The sequence below is a fragment of the Protopterus annectens genome, chromosome 6.part0 (genome assembly GCF_019279795.1).
Source record: "Protopterus annectens isolate FY-2018-M chromosome 6.part0, PAN1.0, whole genome shotgun sequence".
In the NCBI taxonomy this organism is placed as follows: domain Eukaryota; kingdom Metazoa; phylum Chordata; order Ceratodontiformes; family Protopteridae; genus Protopterus; species Protopterus annectens.
Window position 1 is genome coordinate 302086453 of NC_056737.1, and position 16541 is coordinate 302102993.

Sequence of the window (16541 nt, forward strand, 5' to 3'; positions counted from 1 at the left end):
ATTTAGAAAGAAAATTACTTCAAAAATTAATTTTTTAAGTAATTAATTCCTGTCAATGTAATGAAATTGGTGGAGCTGAAGAAATCTGCTGCTATCCTGTGTTCATCCTTGGCCACGCCCCTCAATTCACTCACATTCTGATCTTGACAGTGGAATAATAAAATAACAGTGTATGTGGAAAGCTTAAGGTACATCACCTGAGACCTGCACACACATTACTCTGTACTACTAATTCACCTTGGTCCAGTAGGACAAGTCATTGCATCCAAATAGGCATGTGCTGCTCTGCTTTCCTGTTAAGATTTGGAATTCTCTTCCTTGAGTCACCAGAATGGAAGTAAATAGACCCTCTTTAATTTCACCATTACTGACTGGTTTCTTTTTAACCAGTTATGTTCTTGTGGAGTTACTTCATATTGTTTCTGCATACGTGTTATTTGAGGTTTTCCTTTTCTGGCAAAATGCAAGTCCTTTCCTTTCTTATTTTATGTAATTTACAAGTTTCCTCCTCACTGCACTCCCCTTGTACATTGTCCCATGGACTATTCATTGTTCCACACTTGCCTTTTCATCTGCATTATTTGATTTAATTTTGTGGTCACTTGAATTTCTTGTTTGATGTTTAATATGCTGTGAACCTGTTTGTTAATTTCATCTGCTGTTTGTCATGTTAACTGTAGACAGTGTTAATAATATAAGGTACAGAATATACAGTATTAAGTGTAAATAGTGTGAATAACATTTGAGTTAAGAATATAAAATATGTCTTGTACTTCTGCTAATTTGCTTAGTTTGTCTCTGTTTAATGTGCATCTTTGGTAATCATTTTCATGATGGAGTCTGTCACTATTGTTGCTGTCTCCCCTGCTCATCTGGGTCCTTCTGTTACTTATATCCATTTATATGTTTTTATAATTTTATTGTTGAACTTTTCTCTTTGGCCATGCACTGAAAATGCTCTAGCTCAGTTGGTCAACCTGGTAATCAAAATAAAAAATAAATATGTTAAGCAGGATTCCATAGGTTATATTTTAGGACCTATGTTTTTTTCCCATCTGTATCAGTTGCCGTTCATTTCTTCATCTGAGATATTTGGACATCGGCTGACAGCTCTGTTCTTTACTTGCCTGTGCTTCACCTGCCAGGGGCAGAAGTGAAGTTCTGTTCCAGTGAGCCTTTGTCTCAAATTAGTTCAAAATCTACATGCTAAGCTAGTTTATCATCATTTATTTTACACAAAAGCATGCTCCATTTATTTACATGCTTCTCATCTTTTGCATGTTAGCTTTTACACTGTGAATATGCAGTGAACTTTTGTCATCACATAAATGTGATACATGAAGCATTGCAACCAGCACTAACTGCCTTCTAAAGTAAGAAGACTGAGTCACCTTACCAGTCTGTTTTATGTGGTACATTGAGTTGTTTCCTGTCTGCCCTCCAACAGCAGCAGTACCACCACCTTTAACTTTCTGATTCTATGTCTAAGTACTGTTTCATTGTTTTTTTTTTCTCCTAAGCAAAACCTAATATTCTCCAGTGGGGTCTATATCACTTTATCAAAGGTTCACTACCACGAACCACTGTTCATCGAACCAAATACAGTGAATGTTCACTCAAACAAAAGGAAAGGAACAAGTTGCCCAGCATTCTGACTGCCACACACAGCCCAGTATTTCAAACCCACCTAGGTGGGGGGCTGTGCCCCCCACACCCCCCAAATATATATACCAACTCCGAGAGCTCAGTACAGTGGGAAAAAGGGCAAATTTCTGATGATGGCCAACTTCTTCCTTTCCCTGAGTAAGTCATTCATTGAAGTGAGTGTTCACTGTATTTGGTTTGATGAACAGTGGTTCTTGGCAGTGAACCTTTGATAAAGCGATATAGACCCTCTCCAGTGTATTCTGTAGTTTAGCATCAAACTTTCCTGTCTGTATACATTATTGATCTCTGCACGGCCCAGTTTCTCATGTACTACCTCCCCACAACTGCTCTTTGAATGTTTTAATCTATCCCCATTGACTGGTACAGATGACTGTCTAACATCCGTTCTTTCATTCATCAGAGGCTGAGTAGACTTGCAGTTCACCCAAACAGCAACACATACTGAAGAGACAGTCTTACCTTGTCAGCTCAACATATTCCCCCCGTCTCATGTTTTAGATCACAATTGATGCTAACACACCTTACTTAAAGACTTTTACTACCTATTTTTTCAGCTCATAATAATTTTCTTAGCTTCTCTCCTCCATTATTCTTTTTTCTTTTTTTTTATTCTGTCCTGCTTCATATGTTTCATCAGCTCCTTCCTATGAGTTTCCGTGCCTCTGTGCCCTCACTGACCTGCCTTTGCCCCAGGTATATTCTGTTTCTTATAGTAAATTAACTCCAGTTTCTGAGCTCCTTTGGTGCCTTCCTTAAATTGCTGTTCTGCTCTCCATAATTTTAGTTAGGGAGTAAGTTTATTTCCTGTGATATTTATGTTTGTACCTGTAATGTACCTGTTCTACCACCACGCAATAAACGCAGACTCATTTTGTTGTTGTATTGTTATGCTTCTTTTCTCTTACAACGGAAGAAAGGTACTGAAACTTTCAAGGGATCTCTGGATAGATGCAGGTAAGGGATAGGAAAAGGGCAACAGCCCGTGGGAGAGGCTACTTGCACATGAGAATGGGGCATTTATAAGTCCACAAACATTTTTTTTTCATTACGAATGTTACATGTTTATATTTTACCCTTTACTTCAACATTATACTCTTTTGCAACAGATGTCTCCTGTAGTACTCTCTTTCCACGCAAAAGGAAGTAATCCCTTGTTCATTTTCATTATTGGCTACACCTCAACCAGCTACCCATATATGGCTGCATGTTAGCATTGAGGTGTGGTATCTACATAGGTCATCAATAACTTATGCTAGCTAGTGATCCAGGTGGCAGTGAGGTTCATTTGTAGGATGTATATTGATTGGCCATGCTCTTGGAATTAAAAGGTACATTATATGTTCCCGATGATGAATGACATTAGTGTACTAGCAGACTTACTTACATTAGAAAGCATAAGCACCACCTTTTAACAGTTATTCATGTATGCTTTATACATATGTATGCCATCTTGTTATCAAATACCCATAAACCCCTCAACTGCATACAACACCAGGTATGGAAGTAAGTGCTGGGAAGTTTAGTGGTAAGGTAGGGTTGGAAGGTATATGAGTGAATGTATGTGAAGGCTGTATGTATGGTGTGTGTCAATTTGTTTGCCTGGAGCTAACATGTGGGGAGATAGCGAGAGGGTCAGGTGGATATGTACTTGTGCATGTGTGTGCATGAATGAATGAGTGTATCATTTTGATCAGGTTGGTAGGGGGCTGTGTGTGTGTATTTCTGTGTGGGTGGGTTGGGATGGCTGTAATTTCTCAATACACCCCAGAATAATGAGCAGAGTCTACATCATTGGGTGGGGGTGGGGATATCACTAGCTAGTAGTGATTACTATTAATTCTCATGCCTAAATGGGACTTTAGAAGTTCAGAAATCAGGCAGTGGTGTGAACACTAAACAGCAGGGAGATGTTTTGAAAAAAGAAATACATATGGGAAAAAGGATTTGAACCATGCACCATTGACATGAGAAACCTCAGCATTAGCCCACTGCACTAATTTATATGTTAGTATAGCCATTTTATTTATTTAGTAGCATAGGCGTTATGCAATGCCTATAACATGTCCTCACATACTAGGGGAGGTAGGGGAAACTTCAGCCATACCTCTCAAACTCATAAGCGCTTATGCTATTATGACTTTACTGAAGGACAGGAAATGTCAAACGTAATGTTTGCCAATGTAGACTGACTAAAATAATCCCTGAATTATATGGACAGTGGAAAATGAGATGTGGAATATCTAACAACAAGGATAGGTATGGGGTGCATGGTAAGTACACATATATTTTACTGCATATTTTTGTTTGCAAGAGTGACTGAGGGAGATGCTTCTGCTTCTAAGATGAGTGTGTTAATACTGTTGCCTGCCACAGGAAATGTTGATCTTGCCATTCATGGTAGGTAACGTAATTCAAAGACTTACAAATTAGCCCATTAGCCCATAATGAAGTTATTCATCATTGCCTTGTTTCTAATTAATCTTTGAAGCACAAAATACTGCACTGTGGTAACAGGACCTTTGTACTGTGGGCTGCTTGGTATCTTAATGAATTTCTGAGAAAGTGTGTAGAAAATAACTATGAAAATAAATGCAAACATTCAGCTGCCCATTGATATGCATGAAACAGAAGCAACAGAAGAACCACTGGCCACAGCGACTGAATTCCAAGCTTTTATTGTCAACCGACAGCAGTCTTTGCAAGCAGGTTTAGCACTTTCATCCAAACACTATTAGGACTTACTCAGAACAACATAATACTAAAATCCCAGCCATTAAATACCCACACCCTTCCACTTAATCTTAATTACACACAAATTAGTGACATCACAATAAAACCATTTGAAGACACAGTAACAATACAATGCAAAATTACAGTACAAAATTATGTGCATTAAAATGTGTACTGCAAGCTCTTTAAGTGAACTTGGATATCTACCCTAAAATATATTTCAATTTCAACAAAGCAAAAATGCTCACATTATCATTTATTCCTGGGAAATTGGTTGCATCCAGTCGCAATTGCCACATTAATTCACAAATTTCAAGATACATGTCTAAAACCCTGCCTTGCACATCCTTAACCAATTGTTGCAAAACAAAAAACCTAAAAACATGTCCCTGATGTGCAAAAATGTGTCTAGCCGAGACATTAGTAGGCTTCCCTTTTCTAATGTCTAATAAATGCTCGTACACCCTATCTTTGAAATGCCTACTAGTCTTTCCTACATAGAATGCCAGGCAGTGCTCACATTTAGCCATATAGACCACATTTTGACTAAAACAATTAAAATGCCCATGAAATTGCACCATAATTCCATTAATACATAACCTACTCTCAGTTTCCATTATGTGTTTACATATTGCACATCTTCCACATTTAAAATTACCTATTGTTCTATTAGTGCCATAGGATCCCATCCGGCTGCTCATCTCCAAAATGTCTTTAAAGGATCTGTCCTTCCTAAAGACAAATTTTGGGGCTCTTCCCAATTTGTGTTTAACATCCCTATCCAACTGCAACAGCCCCCAGTTTTTTTTGAATAACCTGGGTAACCCATTCCACATCCTGATTAAATGTGGTAATGAACATCAAACTACTTTCCATCATTGTTCAGGCCCCTGTACCTTTGCACATTCCTATTCATTATTGTTGCTGCAGTTCCTGTTAAAATGGTTCTATAAAAACCTTCATTCCTTTTCCTTATAATTTCTTCTTTAACCAAAGTACACAAGGGTTTGGGATAACCTTTCTTCGTGAATAGAGCTATTATATAGTCGGTTTCACCAAGAAACTCCAACTCATCACTAACCCTCCTGGCTGCCCTTACCAACTGCCCTTTTACTATAGACTTTTTCTGATGGTAAGGGTGCCAGCTATGGTATTCCAAATAAGAATTTGAGAAGGTAGCTTTTCTATGTGTCCCTGACAACAAACACTTATTCCCTCTGTCAATCCTTAACTTCACATCTAAGTAGGATATCATCTCTTGGCTATATTCATAGGCGAATTTAAAAAATGTCACCGTCTGATTGATGTATACAAGAAAGTTTCCCAACACATACTTTGGCCTTCCCAAATGATAAAAATATCATCCAGGAATCTCGTATAATGCTTAATATGGGCCATAAATATACTAGGGAATATATATTTCTGTTCCCAGTATGACGTAACATAGTTGGCATATATAGGGGTGCATGCAGCCCCCATAGCCACACTGGTTAGCTGTTTATAGAACTGTCCCTCAAAATGCAAGAAATTGTTGTTCAACATGGCCTCCATTAACATAGTAAACACATTAATTTGGTCTTGATCAAATAACTGGGTTTTGTTTAACTGTTATTCCAACCATTCTAACCCAACTACATGGGTTATCATGGAAAATAAATTACATACGTCCACAGTAACCAAAATTGTGTCCTCAGTAATAATTGTGTCTCTTAACTTTTCTAAAAAGTGCCATGAATATTTGGTAATATAGGAAAACACGCCCAGCCCTTTTTGTAAATGATAATCAATATATTTGCTAATGAAACAAGTCTTAGCACATTTCCCGTCCACTATAGGCCTGAACTTTAAATTTTCTAATCCTTTATGTATTTTCGGTATTCCAAATATATTGGAAATCATGGGATATTCATTTTTCAATGCATGGTATGTACACATGTATTTTATTGCATATTTTTGTTTGCAAGAGTGACTGAGGGAGATGCTTCTGCTTCTAAGATGAGTGTGTTAATACTGTTGCCTGCCACAGGAAATGCTGATCTTGCCATTCATGGTAGGTAATGCAATTCAAAGACATTCAAATTAGCCCATTAGCCCATAATGAAGTAATTCATCATTGCCTTGTTTCTAATTCATCTTTGAAGCACAAAATACTGCACTGTGGTAACAGGACCTTTGTACTGTGGGCTGCCTGGTATCTTAATGAATTTCTGAGAAAGTGTGTAGAAAATAATTATGAAAATAAATGCAAACATTCAGCTGCCCATTGATATGAACAAAACGTCACATTGCATGGGCTTCTTTGCTTATGGAAGATGTAGAATGTTTATTACTAAGCAAGTGTTAAAAGGTTTGTGGGCCAAGTATGGGTAAAAAAATAAAGCAGCAGCTTTGAAAAATTCTTAACTTTTAAAAATCTTTCTTTGCTTTGACCGCAGTTTGTAATATTTGGGGTTTTAATGTAAAAATAATGAGATGACCATAAGGCAGGGTTCTGTTAGCTCCTTGACTTTACTTTTCAGAGTGCTCATAGTCCATAAGCCTAACCATGTAACGTTTCAGTCTACTGCTGTGGTAGCTGTAAAGGCACTGCTCTCTTCAAAAGGCAGTACCATAAAGTCTGCTTCCCTTTTTCAGCAGAAGGGGGAGGGAGACGTAAGCATTGTTAGTAATGTACACTGACTATACGTCAAACACTTAGTGTTTCACTTTATTTGTATTTAAATGTTATGTATAGTTGTTGCATTGAAAAATTGCATTCCGGCATTACAGAAAACCCCTAGTATTTCAAATGTATTTTTTACACTTTGCATCACCAGTTGAACTGTTATGATACTGAGATGGCTTTGTGAAAGATCTTCTAAATTTTGAACACTTAAGCTTGGGGACAAAAATGCATCACTGATGCTTATAGCTGAAGATGGATTTTTTTCCACTATTTGATGTCAATAAGTTTAGTGACAGTTTTGGTGGCTGTTCTAACCCTTGTTTCTTGGATATCTTGCAGGATTACCTCTCTTTACACCTCCACCTGAACTGAAGTGTCATAGACAAAACTCATTTGCCCGTCGCAGACACTATGAGACTTGGTCTTCTTCAGCAGTTCTGTGTTTCCATATGGAGTTTTCACAGCAAATGACATTGTCTGTGCATATTTCCACATAACTGCTTCAGATTGTTTCTGGTAACAACTTGGATAAATTCTCACCTTATTGCATTCCTTCAAATCAGAAAGTTATGATTTGTATATCATAATAAAACTTATCTTGACTGATTCTTTCTCAGTCTGTCTTTTACCTAATTTTTGTCACTGGTACTGCTTTGTTTCTTCCTCATCGATTGCATCTTAGTTTGGCCTGTGCTTTTAACTTGGGCACTTGACTATGCATAACTGGAATTCACTGTAATATACTGGCATTCCCATTCCTCTGAAGATTTATTTTTTTTAATTCTGCACTTGCAAACTGAGGACCATTGTTTAACACAGCATTAAGAATACCATGTCTTAAAAACGTGGCCTTCAATACAATTACACATTGACTTATACAGTCAGTTATGTTTGCCCATACATCCACCCACCTATCAATTTTATGAACCTCTTGTCCTGGTGACAGATTTAGGAAATCAGGTATAAATGCCTATGTCACCCAGTTGACACACACATGTGACTCAAGAATTTAGGATAGGGTTGTTTACTTGCAGAAAGAGGCCAGTCACTTGTGGAGTCCCTCAAGGCCCTGTGTGGGGGATGCCCCATATTGGCATCTATTTCGCTGAAATGAGGGTCAACATTAAGGACCTCTGTCTGTCAAAGTTTGCATATGATTACAAACTAGTTGCAGTCATAGAATCCCCCAGTGACACAAATACTCTCCAAGGAGGCTTAACATAGAAAAAAACTGATGCCAGAGACACAGTCTAAAACTTGGCACCAAGAAATGTATAATGGTGTCCTTTCAGAAGATGTCTACCTCTAGAAACTACCACATTGATAATACACCCCTAAGAGTAGACCCAGTAGGTAGGGATGTGGGAACATATGTAGACATTAGCCTGCCCTTTCTATATTGAGCAACTTATAAGCAAGTGTATGGCATCAGAGTGTTGTCTGTTCTTATACTCAGTCATTATCTTCCTTCATAGAGCAGAGCCTGGCCCCAGTATTGTTTCAGAGCCTGTGGTCACTACATTTGTCCTCGATATTGCAGGAGCTCTATCACAAAGCCCTACACCTACAAGTTTACTGTGACTTTTGTCATTTGTTCAGAGTCAATAGTCACTACATCTGACCCTGGTATTGCAGGAGGTCTGTCACAAAGCCCTACACCCTAAAGTTTACTGTGACTTTTGTCATTGTTTTAGAGCCAGTAGTCACTACATCTAACCCTGGTATTGCAGGAGCTCTGTCACAAAGCCCCACACCTACAAGTTTACTGCGACTTTTGTCATTGTTTCAGAGCCAGTGGTCACTACATCTGACCCTGGTATTGCAAGACCTCTATCACAAAGCCCTACACCTACAAGTTTACTGCAACTTTTGTCATTGTTTTACAGCCAGTAGTCACTACATCTGACCCTGGTATTGCAGGAGCTCTGTCACAAAGCCCCACACCTACAAGTTTACTGAGACTTTTGTCATTGTTTCATGTAAGCATATTTATAATGAAGAAACTTGCTGCATATTAACTTTAATCAGTTAAATACATACCTGCTCTGTGAAATCTTAGGACCCCTTACTAAGCTGGTCACTGTCTCCTTTTGCTTGACCAGTGGACTATAATGCATATGCCAGGAATTTAGTCTCAGAAAATCTTAGGACCCCTTACTAAGTTTGTCACTGTCTCCTTTTGCTTGACCAGTAGACTATAATGCATATGCCAGGAATTTAGTCTCAGGAAATTACAGAAAACCTGTTTTCCTTGTATCTCTTTGTTAAATGCTTTGTTCAGGCTATAAAGTGATTGTTCTCATTTATAAACTGACGTATAAATTGGCCTGAGGGTGAGGTTGTCTCTGTAGTAGAATATATTGCTAAGTATCCCCTCAGTGTTTTTTTTTCAAACACCTTTATTGAATTATCACTTGTGACGCAAGTGTTGTCTCTTCTTACACTCACTCACTATCTTCCTTCATAGAGCAGGTATGTATTATATGTTATTACATTTCTATTTCTTCTAAGACTTTGTAAAACAGTGTAAGACTTTGGTAGTGTGTTATATTTGTAAGCATTTCATTCAGTTCTGATAACCTTTATATGTGTGTGTGTGTGTGTGTGTGTGTGTGTGTGTGTGTGTGTGTGTGTGTGTGTGTGTATATATATATATATATATATATATATATATATATATATATATATATGTGTGTGTATATATATATATATATATATATATATATATATATATATATATATATATATATATATATATACTGGATTACCCCATGAATTACACTACGTGATGGTGTTATATTGTGCCTATCAGTGTAGTGCCATGTTCTAATAATTTGTTCATTACAACTGTATATTTATACTGCATTACTTTGGTTCTCTGTCAATATACTTTCTGCTACAACTACTTTGAGATTTCATGCTTACACTTTTTTACCACCACTCTACTCACATATTCCCCCTGTATTCTCTTACTATGACTTACTGTAGTCCTTCCTCCATCTCTTTTTTGTCTAATAAGTGCTAACTTTATTGCCTCAATATAATTTTACAGCATAGTAGAGTTTATTATTTTTCTTTTTCATTTCAGAGCCTGCAGTAACCACATCTGACCCCAATATTTCAGGAGCTCTGTCACAAAGCCCTACACCTACAAGTTTACTGAGATTTTTGTTATTGTTTCACGTAAGCATATTTTTTCATGAAGAACCTTATTGCATATTAACTTTAATCAGTTACATACTATTTCACAGAGCAGGCATGTAGGACCCCTTACTAAGCTAGCCAATGTCTCATTTTGCTTGACCAGTAGACTATACTGCATATGCCATGTGCTTAGTCTCAGGAAATGACAAAAAAACTGTCTTGCTTGCATCTCTTTAATTGCTTTATACTGGCTATAATGTGATTGCTGTCAGTTATAAATTGACCTATAAATTGGCCTGAGAGTAGGAAGTCCTTTTCACTACCCTGCCCCCAATTCCCACACATCCCTCATACTCTAATATTATTCCTCTTGCACATGCATTTCCCTTGTGATTCATTTTGTAAAGCCCTGCCCAAATCACCTTACTACTTCTATAGGTACACTTCTGTTTCTTGTCCTCTACTTCCTTATCTCTTTTTCATTTTAGCCCCATTCCCAACTATCTTTCTCCCTCCCATACTGATTTGCTCTATATCCATTTATAATCCCAGCCTCCCAAATAATAGCTATCTATTCCACATTGTATCCCTTGTTTCCTAAATAAACCCTCATTTTTTTATTTTGACTACATCATTATACTCTAGCCTTTAATACCTCTCTATTCCTTACACTACAGAGAAGATACTACGGCAACCTATCACTCCTCTTTTATAAACTTGTACTTCCTTTAGCTCCACCTCTTGCAAACATCCTCCAATTCCAAGTGCACTCTGGTCAACCACACAACATCCCCCTCCCACACCACACCCATATTACTCTAACCACACTCCTTCTTCTACACTACTATCCCATATTATTTTCACTTATACTCTACCCCCTATAACTGTTTCACTTCCATCAGCCCTAATTCCCCATCTACTTCCATTTAAGCTATCTCACTCTACACCAATCATGCTGTTTACTTATGCCTCTCATTTCTCTTCCTTTTTTGTTTTTTCCCTAACAACTCCTCCAGCAACATTACTACAAAAGCAAACCTCAACTATTTGTTTGCTCAAAGCTGCAGTGAGTTAAGCCCTCTGCCCTTGCACTGCTGTTTTACAAAAACTGCTGTGAGATTACAAAAGATAAGTGCTTATTTTCAACTGTGTTTGTACTTCTGATTAACTAAAACAATATTTGCTGCATATCTGTTTAAACTCTGCAACTGTGTTTTAGGTCTAGTGAATTCAATCCTTACCTCTGTTCTGATCTTTGTCTCATTTTTATTTATCTGTTTGTTCTGTGTATTTTACTTGTTGCTGTACTTGAAAAACACTAGCATAGAGCTGACTATCTATTACTGTCTGTGACCTTCAGAGCTTGTAGTACTATCTTTTGTCTAGAGAGGCCTAGCTGTTTCTTCTTGGGAGGGGAATTCAGTCTGGTCTGATCTGGCTAGCATTACTACACAGGGTCTGTTTTTTTATTGATTAATTTTTCTGGTTCCTGATTCTCTGCCTTAAATATCCAGTGTTTAAACCAGTTTGTAGTTGTTTGCTCAAAGCTGCAGTGAGTTAGACCTTCTGCCCTTGCTCTGCTGTTTTACAAAACCTGCTGTGAGACTACAAAGGATAAGTGCTTATTTTCAACTGTTTTCTGCAATTCTGATTAACTAAAAAAATATTTGCTTCATATCTGTTTAAACTGTACAGCTGTTTTTTAGGCCTAGTGAATTCAGTCCTTATCTATGTTCTGATCTTGTATTAAAGCTTGGTGGCTTTTGAGTTGCCCACCTCTGCTATAAATTTGATATTGGACACTCGCTCTGCCCATTACATCAGCTCATTCTGAGTGCAGTGAGATCACTTGTGAAGGTGCACCCCATTAACTTCTTAACCTTGAATTATCTTCTGTCTCTTCACTTTCTACTTAAAAAAAATTGTGCCTCTTCCTACTTCATTTTGCTTGTGCTAAGTTGTTCAACTGCATTTAGTCTGCCACATTTGTTACTGCTTGTTGGTAGCCTTATACTTTGAGTTCTTTTTTACTGTTGCGATTGTGAGCTAATTTATCACATTTGCACTGCTTTAAAGCAATTTACTGATTAACTGCATTTAATTGCTATTTACTGCAATTCATTACTGTTAAATTGCATTTTACTGCATTTCATTACTGTTTAACTGTACTTTTTCATACTGTGAATTCTGTTTTTGTGTGTAAGCAGTTAATCTGTGTTTTTTGTGAGTTTTACTGTGGTCTTAACCCTTAAATTGAGTATCATAGTCTGATACAGGTTTGCTGCACTGTTTTTAACCCTTTGTGAGGTATTCCAGCTCCAAATTTTCCCTTAGTAGCACTTGTGTGATCACCTAGCAGTACTGTTCTTAGACCTTCCACCATTTACCCTCTTAGCTCACTTTGGCCTCTCTCCCTCAGTTTCTGACAAATATAGATGGGCAATTTTCTATGCTTTCTTCTGTCAGTCTGGTTGATATGGGCATCCTGAGACAGGGTAGCAACTGCCTCGTGTACATGGAAAACCCTCTACTACTACCACCTAGATGTAATTACATTAAAAACCTAGAGTCAATGCTCTCTCCCTTGCAAGCCAGTATATCTGGTACTGAGAAGGTTGTCAACACAAACACCACCCCTCAAACACCAACCATGCCTACACAACACACACCCACACACATGGAGGTCCTCAACAAAAACTTACCTAAATAAAAGAGACCTCCAAGGCAAAAACACATGCAAACTCCACTATCCACCACACCACACATAGTCCACAGACCTGTCTCTTACAGCCACTAAGGCCTAAATATAAACCCAATGTATTAGTCATAGGAGATTCCATTGTGAGATGCACATATGTGCCCCTCACCAGGCTGGAAAAGGAGAAAGTCATGGTTAGTTGTTTGTCAGGTGCCAGAATCCACTATATCACACATGCACTCAAGTCTCTCAGCAACAGGTACACTGTTATGACTCTGTCATAGTCCATGTTGGCATGAATGATGATACGTACCTCACTGGACTATATGAAGAGAGACATGATTGAGCTCACTGAATATGTGTCCCATGCAGGTATGTTCCTAGCCTTAAGCAGCATTCTACTGTCACCTAGAATGATGCCTCAGAACAAACAGAAAATGATTGATTTTAACAATTGGCTTAATTTCTGGTGTAATTTCAAGGGGATCCAGTACCTGACAGCCTGGGAAGACATCATTGACAAACCACAATGGTTTGCCAGAGATGGCCTGCATCTGTCTCCTGGCAAAGGCTGTTGCTTCTCCCATAGTGCCTTTTTTAGGCAATGCCATGAGGTCAAAACTATCAACATAAAAATTTCATCAAAACACAAATTAAGGTCATGCTGCTAAACGCTAGGAGTCTAAACATGAAATTGCACTCATTGCAAGCATTCTTTACCCTGGAAGATCCTGACATTTGTGCAGTCATTGAAACTTGGTTCAAAGCTGCGGAGAGCACCCCAGCCATACCAGGTTACTCATCCTATCATACATTCAGACCCCAAATCATGGGCAGCAAAGCAAAAGGAGGTGGAGTTTCAATATATATAAAAAACATACACACCTCCAGGCAGGTCAAACAATATGACACACAGGAGACATTCCAGGTGCAGTTAACCTTGACAGGAGCCCTATTCAAATCATAACTAACTACAAGTCCCAAACTTTGACTTAAGATGCCCACTCCACCTATCTGGACCTCTTCGAATCTATCAAGATTCTACCCTTTACCCTGATCCTGGGTGACTTTAACTATCCAACCATAGACTGGAAGAACTACTCATGCCAAAACACACATTCCCAGAAATTCCATGATTTCGTCAATGCAAATAACTTGGAACAGCTAGTTGATACCCCCAAACAGCTAGTTGATACCCCCAAAAGAGGTGAAAATATCTTGGACATTTCATTTACCAACATGAGTAACCACTGCAGCATCCCTACACTGTCATCCTCCCTGGTAAGACATCAGTGAGGCACACTGATGTCCCACTCACTAGGTTGAAGAAGAAGAAGGTGACAATCAGTTGTCTGTCAGGTGCCAGGATCTGCCACATAACACATGCACTCAGGCCACTCCACAACAAGTACAAATATGACTCAGTCATTGTCCATGTGTGTGTAAATAATGACCCGAGACATACCTCCCTGGACTACATGAAAAGAGATGTGATGGAACTCTTGGATTATGTGGCCCAGGCAGGTATGACCCTAGCCCTGAGCAGTGTTCTACTATCACCCAGAATGATATCACAGTATGAACAGAAAATGACTGAATTCAACAATTGGCTAAGTTTCTGGTGTCATTCAAAGGGGATCCAGTATCTGTCTGTCTGGGACAACATGATTGACTGACTTTGATGCTTTGCCAGAGATGGCCTGCATCTGTCACCCCTGGGATTCTGGTACTGGCTAAGGCTCTTGCCACCCCTAAAGTGCCTTTTTAGGCAGTGTTCCAAAGACCAAAATTTGACCATAACAGCTGCAAACAAATGCAATCTGAGGGTCATGCTGCTCAATGCTAGAAGTCTAAATCTCAAGATGCACTCGCTTGAAGCTCTCCTCAAAATGGAGAATGTCTACATCTGTGCTGTAACTGAGACCTGGTTTTAAGAGGCAGAAAGCACCCCTGCGCTCCCAGGCTACAACTCATTCCATACCTTTTGGCCCTAGAATACAGCTGGAAGCTCCAAAGGTAGTGGTGTCTTCATATTCTTAAAGGATACGCACACCTCTAGACTGGTAGCCCAGCATAATGCATCTGAGATACTTCAGGTACAACTAACATGGGGTAAGATGGCAATACAAGTCATAGCCTGCTACAGAACCCCAAACATGTCCCTAGACTCTCACTCCAAGTTCCTAAGAACCTTGGAATCTATCAAAGTCCAACCAAATACACTCATGCTGGGTGACTTCAACTACCCTTCCATCAAATGGAAAAACTATTCAAGTACCAATGTACAGACCCAATGCTTTCTAGAATTTATCAATTCCAATGCCCTGGACCAGCTCATTCTGACCCCCACTAGAGGAAGCAACATCCTCAACCTGGTTATCACCAACATGAGAGACCATTGCTCCACATCTATAGTCAATTCCTCCCTGGTTAAATCTGACCACAAACTGATCACAATAGAAATCTTCATCTCACCCCCCCCCCCCGCTAAGATGACTATCCTGAGAAACTAAAAACAGAGGTGGCTAACTTCTCAACACCCATGCCAATGGAAAATAGCTGCATGACTGCTGAATCATACACCAATGCACTGTACCAACATGGACTTGCCATACCAAATAGAACTAAGACACCCTCCTCCAAAAAAAGGAAGCCAATCTGGTGGTCCCCTGCCATCAACAAACTCTACAACAGAAGGAAGAAACTGTTGCAGAAAAAAATGAAGTCACAAGACTGGAAAACCTCTCATCAGTTTCAACAAAAAGCTGAGATCCCTTATCAAATCCTCTAAGGCCAGCCATGAAAGCAGAATTGTGCCTGACCACCAAAAACAACCACAAATCCGTCTATAGCTATATCAAAAACCTGCAAGACAATACCCAGATTTGCACTGAGTTATTGTACAATGGCACCTCCTTTACTGCCAACAGATATAGCCAACATACTGGGCGACAGATTCAGTGTCAACTTTACCCCTCTCCCGCCCCCAAGGGCCCTATCACAATACCAGAAGAAAGCCTGGTACCCACCATTTCTGTGGCACAGATAAAAGCTGCATTGTCCAAAGCCAAGAATACAGTGTCCATGGGACCTGATAATATCCCTGGCTGCATCCTACATGAGCTACAAAACAAACTGGCACCACATCTGTGTGCCATGTTCAATCACAACCTTACCTCAGGCTATGTCCCTAATGAATGGCACACTGCTACAGTCATCCCACTCCATAAAGGGGGAGCAACTACACACCCTGGGAACTATCACCCCATTAGCCTGACAAGTCTGGTACGCCAAGCTATGGAACTCCTTCCTTTAACTATCAAAACTTCTGCTACTATGCACTCCTTCAAAACTTCTGTAAAAAGAAACTTCAACAAAGCTTGGATTTACTCCTCTATGAGCTCAGGCTGAGGTCCTCTTATACCTTTTTCTACCTCCACTCTGTCCCCACTAGTAACTTAACCTACCCTACCTTCCTCTATACATACTCCCCTGAGGTTATACTCATACCACACCCTAACCTTCTATACTCATACTATCCTATGCCTTCGCCCAATATAATCTGTTACCATGTTTCACGACCTTTAGAATATTAATAATCATTATGATAATCATCTATTATGTAAATACTGCTGC